The sequence below is a fragment of the Aquila chrysaetos genome, chromosome 24 (genome assembly GCF_900496995.4).
Source record: "Aquila chrysaetos chrysaetos chromosome 24, bAquChr1.4, whole genome shotgun sequence".
NCBI classification, from domain to species: domain Eukaryota; kingdom Metazoa; phylum Chordata; class Aves; order Accipitriformes; family Accipitridae; genus Aquila; species Aquila chrysaetos.
The window spans coordinates 1,371,025-1,377,024 of record NC_044027.1 but is presented as its reverse complement, the minus strand read 5'-3'; the positions used below and the strand labels follow the sequence as shown (position 1 = coordinate 1,377,024).

The window sequence follows — 6,000 nt, the reverse complement described above, 5'->3', positions numbered from 1 at the left end:
TTCATTGGATACAATAAAATTCCTCAGTAGTGCTGAGTGGGAAAAGCTGCAGATGCATTGATATCTGGGCCAGGGTTTATTAAACCTTTAATTTTAAAGTAAACCTTGGTTAAAGCCTTGCAAAATGTTCACTACCTCCATGTATATGTGGAGCCTCTTAAAGGACATATGAAGAGTCTCCTTGTGCAGCTTCTATCTGCAGGAATGAATTGGTTTTACTGACTTAACTGCTGTTTTAAAAGCTGTAATTACTGGTATTTTGTCTCTGCATGTTCTCCAGATACAGCCTTGTGTTTTTAACATTGAGCGAGTAACTTCCTAAGTTCACAGATTTCATTATAATGTTTGTATTCAGAGGAAACAAGTTGCGCAACCACCAGTGTTAAGCATCCTTAAAGGCAGATGCTGCTGCCACACCGACTGCCCTGCTGTGAGCCCTGCTGCCGAGGCTGGCAAGGCTGAGTCCTGCAGAGAAAGAAAATGTGGAAATGCCTCTGCTGAGATTACCCTGCCTCCAGCTATGCAAATTAAGAAACAGTGATTCACCTGCTCGCTCCCAGCATGGTGGTCCCTGGAGAAGGAGATACCTTGCTAGGACTTGAGCTATAAAGAACAGGGATTTATAGATCAGTATCACCAGCTACGAGTCGTACCTGGAAGCAAAATTCTCTGCACTGTGTATTTCTAATGCATGCACAAAGAGCGTGAGCGGGAGAACTAGAGGATGGCTTTCTCTCAATTAGAGTGGATGATGTGAGTGGGGACTCTGAGCTGTATTCCTCTCCTGGCCACTAACTTGCTGGGGATTTTGGGTAAGTCATTTAATCTTTGTCTTAGTTTCTTCATCTGTAAAGCCAGATGAGAAGTATTTAGCATTTTTCTTGGAGTTCTGGATGAAAGCCAGTGTGAATGCAAAAATATTATTGCTCTAGCTTTAGACTTGAACAAATCTCCTGCTCGTGTCCCTGAAGTTTTGCAAGTGAGGAGTGTGGAGCACTGGGGAGGACACCCGGTACACTGCCTGCTGCGGAGCAATGCCGCTACCTCTCGCAGAGTCCCTTGTCTGCAGCCTCACCTTGAGCGTCCCCGGGGATGGTGGCTGCAGTCCTTGCCCTGTCCCTGGTGATGCAAGGAGGTGACGCTGTGCTTGCGAACGCGAGAGATCCCTCTGCATTTTAAGTAATGCTCACGGAGAGCTCAGCATTCAAATCATGGAGGCAGTTACAGCTCTTCATGGGGCATTTACAAATTTTTAACCAGGAAAAAAATAATTAAAAATTGTACTGAAATTTATTAACTGTTGACATTGGCTTTTCTTGAGTATATATTTTATAGCTGAATTATAGTTTATGTTAGGTCTGAGGAAGCAATCTAACAGATCACGAGACCCTGAGCAGTGACTATGGTGAACTTCTGAGCTGATCCTTTACGCACGGCTGCTGTCACTCACAAACCCCAAGTGACATAAAACCAGCATCGGGATACACACGCGGTGTTTCTTCTGTTTCTCCTTGATTACAGATCTAGTCTACCTCAACGTTACAGCTCTTGATGCTTTTTAAAATAAATTTTAAAAAATCACACTATCGTTAAGCGCTGTGTTTCAGGAAACGCGTTCGAGGCGGCGAAGGCGACGATGGCAGCGCGGTGGACAGGACCGCGTTCCCCGCAGCAGCGATGTCCGCAGGGCCCGGCGGCCTCGAAGCTGCCACCGAGTCCCGTCCGCCCCGCGTCCCCCCGTCCCCGCCAACCCCTTCCCCTGGGTAAGGAACCGCTCTCGGCCTCGTTATCTGCTTGGTCCCCGCTCTGCGTGCTGTCACCCGCCGCCACGGCTTGGCCCGTTTCCATCTGCCCTCCGCAGCCTTTCGCCGATAGCGGCGGTGAGCCGGCGGCCGTGAGGAGCTGGTGCCCGGGCGGGCAGGGACCCCCGGGTGGTGGTGACTGACCGAGGGGCGGCGGGAGGCCGAGGCCCAGCCGCCGCCGTGGCCCCCTCGGCCGGAGCCGGGTCTCCCCTCGCGGTCGAACCTTCGCCCGGGGAAGGGTCGGGCGGCGAGCCGAGGGCCCAGCGGGGAAGGGAGCCCGGGGCAGGGGCGGGGGGCGGCCCCGGCACCTGCCCCGGGCCCGCGGGCGCCGCCGCCCGGAACTTTTCGCGGGCCTCGCCGGTCACGTCCCCTCCCGCCGCTCCGGCTCCGCCGGCTCCGCGCCCCCGCCCGGCCCGGCCCGCCCCGCTGGCTCCTCCCCAGGCCGCGGCCGGTGAGGGCGGAGCGGACGCGGCGCCGCCGCCGCGCACAGCAGCCGAGCCCCGAGCCGAGCGGCGGCGGGAGGCGGCCCGGAAGGCGGCGGGTGAGCGGGGCGGCGGCGGGGGAAAGGCAGCGGGAGCGGGCGCGGCGGGGCCCCGCGGGCGGCGGCGGGCCGGGCGCCCCCGCTGGGGCCTGGCGGCGGCGAGGCCGCGGGGCCGCGTCCCGGCGGCGGGGGTCCGGGGAGCGCAGGCGGTGTCAGCGGGGCCGGGCTGAGCGCTCCCTCCCCCGGGGGCGCGGCGAAGGGCGGCGGGCAGCGAGGCCGGGGGGGTGTGGGGGGGGGGGGGGGGGGAGGCGGCTTCTTCCCCGGCCCTGGCCGCGGCGGGGCGGGAGGGCAGCCCGCGGCGAGGCGGGCGGCCGAGCTGGGCCCCGGCCGAGGCGGGTGCGGGGTTCCCCCGCCGCCGGGCCCCGCAGGTCCCGCGGCGGTGGCGGGGCTGCCCCGTCCCCGGCGGGCGCGGGCCGGACATCCATCTTGTGCGGCCCCGGCCCCGGCCCCGGCGGCGAAGGGCGGCCGGGGCTCCGGGCGAGGGAAGGCGGCCAGGCGCCGGGAGGCTGGCGGGGCCGAGGCGGGGGCGGTTGGCCCTCGGCGCGGCGAAGGGTGTCGCCGTGCCTCGGGAAATAACCAAAATTCTTTCGGTGTTTCGTATAGTCAGGTGTGCGCCGGGCGTCCCGGGCTCGAGGGGAGCGCGCGCCGTCTGGCTGTTCCCCGAGATGTAAAGGGGGGCCCACAAAGGTCTCGCGCGCTGTCGTCCCCGAAGACCACTGGAGGTAAACGGGGAGCGAGGCCGGAGGGGAGCGGGAGGACGGCGTTGGGGCTGGCCGGGCCAGGCCGGGCGGACGGCGGGACGAGGGCCAGCCTTCGCCAGCCGCCCCGCTTCGCTGCCCGGACGGACGTCGGCGGGGTTTGGGCCGGAGGCAGGTGGGACGACGGCTCGGTGTTCGAAGCGGGCGCTGAGCAGCCCCTCGCGAGCCGCGCGGAGCAACGCGCCGGTCGACCCTCGTCCTCCGGGCCCGGGGACCCGTTGTCTCGGGCCGCTTCGGCTCTGAAATGGTTTCTTGCGCTTCCTTCGGTCGCTTTAAAGAGAAACCGTTCTCCGTGTAGGGAAACTTTTGTGTTTAGATAACTTCTCGGTAATTGGCGCCTTTGCTTACGATACTTGAGCTGCGATACAGGTGGTTTTGGTGCCGGGGTTTGGTGCCGGGGTTTCTGCGAAGCTTTCTCAGCGGGAGCGTTGGGGTTTGGACACGACGCGTCCGTACCGACCGACACAGAACTGGAATCGGCTCTTGGGCTTTGCTCAGAACTTGGAAAGAGCTGCAAACAGGAAGGGCAAACCATGAAAACTCTGGGTTTTTTCCTTTCAGTAGCTTAACGAGGGAGATAATATTTCTTAAAATAGTTGTTTGACTTGAAAACGCCTGCCTGCCTTTGGAGTATTATATCAGCACTCTATAATTTCTGTTCCTTTTGTAATTCTGTCTGAGTAGTAGTATTGCTCCATGTAAAAAGAGGCACCAAATTATGCGAAGAGTTAAACTGAGGAAACTGGCTGTAGTTGAGAGCGGCTGTCTGCTGTGAAATATTTCACTGTTGTGATTTTTGTCGTTGCTTTTTCTTACTGAAACAGTATGTCATTATCTCTCACGGGTGCTCGCAGATCCCTCAGGTTCTGGAAGGGTTTTGATGTGGAAATCTGTGAGACTTTTAGGCGGTAATGGGTGAAGCTATGGAGAAACAGAAAGTAGTGCGTTAGCAGTCGAAGGTCTGTGCCTTTAATGAGAAGTTTTCCGAAATGAGGCAATTTAAAGGGAAGTTTTAGATGGAGCACCCTTGCATTTGTGCTATCTGCAACTTTCTTAACTTACAGAAGCGGTGTAGTTCACCCTGTCCCAAGTATGAAATGCTGTCTGATTATTCTGACATCATTATCACGTTACTATAGTGACTTCATTACGCTGGGAATGCCGTGTTCACATCCTGTTGCTATGGAAAAGATCAGTGTAATAAATAAAAACATTTAATGTTCTGTTCATCATTGTGGCAGAAAAAATGCCATCAATTTATTGGCGTAATTGCCTGAAGACCGACAACATACTCCAACAAAAGTTTTTAATGCTGAGTTAGAAACCGGGAAATTGTCACTTGCAGTTCTCAGCAGATTGTCCCTTCCTTCTCTCTGTTGTGCTGGGTAGCAGAAGTTGTGAAATCCTAGTTTTGGAAATGAGAAGGAGAATACACATGTCATTCTTCAAGGTGGAGTCGACAGGAAGTGCTGTGCTCACATACACTGCTGCTAAAAATAATCTGTTTTCGTGCGCAGTATTTTCTATGCACCAGGAGGAGAGGGCTGTTTGTGTTCTGTCAGGCTAAGATCATCCACAGAAAAGTGAGCTATACCTCTTACAAGCAGATATTTCTTATGGCCTTTGTAAACAGGGGAGAGTATGTCCAGAAGGGTGTAAGTGGTCTGATCAAGGAACCACGTACGGTGCAGAGCAAACCTTGATGGCGTTTAGTAGGCCCAGGCGGTGCTGGCAGACCCAAGAGTTGTAATTCTCAAGACTCAAAGGAAGCTAAGCGCGGTGTCTGTCATCACGTGTCTTGGCTCTGGTGTGGCCGTTTTTAGGGTAAGTAGCTTTGCTGAAGATTTTGAGAGGACTACGTGCCAAATGGACTAAATTACTAGCACAGTGTAATTCCAGTGGCACGTTAATGCTTTTATTTGGAGACTGATGTTTATACAGTTTATCAAAATGGTTTATATTTGAAACCGTGAGCAGTAAATACACAGACTATTTGTGATACATTTCAAGGCTCTTCATCCAGTCTGAGGACTGTTCTTAAAAAATTGAAATGTAATTAGATAGCAGTGGTGTAACATGTGGGCATACTCTAACATAAAAGTTTTAATTGTATATTGACTCAGTCTTAGGCATAAACAATCCTAAACATTTGTTTGTACTATATATTGCAGTGTTTTTTCTTGTACCATGCGCGTGGACAGCGTACTCAGTGGCACTTTGAACTTGTACTTCGTATTTAGAGAACAGATTGCTTCTGTGCAACTCTATAGAGGCTTTTAAAAAAAAAATCACCTTAAAGAGGAATCCTAATATTCTGAGAACAGGAACATGTTATCTGTTTAGACTACAGAAAAGGAAGTGAATCTTTTTAACATACATAAAGTTCAAATCTTTATTCTTTATATTTGAAGTGTTTTTTACTTGTAGCTGTTTGAAATTCAGAATTCCCCTTGGTCCAGGGTTACTTTCAGCTTTGCTGAAGTCACTTCAGCAGAGCGCTGCTGGGCTTGGTCAGCTGGGTCTGGCTGTAGATCATGATCAAAACTTTTTTTTTTTTTTTTTAGGATAATATGGAAGACTTCTATTGTATCGCTTTCTTTTAATTTCTGATGAGCCAGATTAAAGTTAAACATCAAGTACTTCTGGTAGCTTTGTGTGTTGAATTCTGCAGAAGCAGATTCAAGAGAGACCTAACTTTTAATACTTGGTCAAGTCCTGGGGTTGTGCTTGGTGATTGTTGTGTGGGGTTTTGGGGGTTTTTTTGGCCTTGATTTGAGGTGGGTTTTGTTTGGTTTTTGTTTGGTTGGGTTTTTTTAAGAGGAGATAGTGAGGATGGTGATGAGAGTACAGCCTGAATTCATTTTATGCTGAGCTCTGAAGTAGTTATTGATTTGCTTTT

At 52.9% G+C, this 6,000-nt stretch overlaps 1 protein-coding gene across 5 annotated transcripts in view; it reads left to right on the top strand.

The window, feature by feature from the left end:
• Positions 1 to 2,237: 2,237 nt before the first annotated feature.
• Positions 2,238 to 6,000, top strand: part of RAP1A (RAP1A, member of RAS oncogene family) — a 43,665-nt gene continuing 39,902 nt past the window's right edge. The window contains exons 1-2 of one of the 5 annotated variants that reach the window (XM_030000207.2): positions 2,245 to 2,343; positions 2,947 to 3,065. The gene's annotated coding sequence lies outside the window, so the exon portion shown is untranslated. Of the gene's footprint in view, positions 2,344 to 2,825; positions 3,066 to 6,000 lie in introns of those variants that run through there. The other 4 variants (XM_030000209.2, XM_030000211.2, XM_041119775.1 and 1 more) reach the window with 4 other exon arrangements.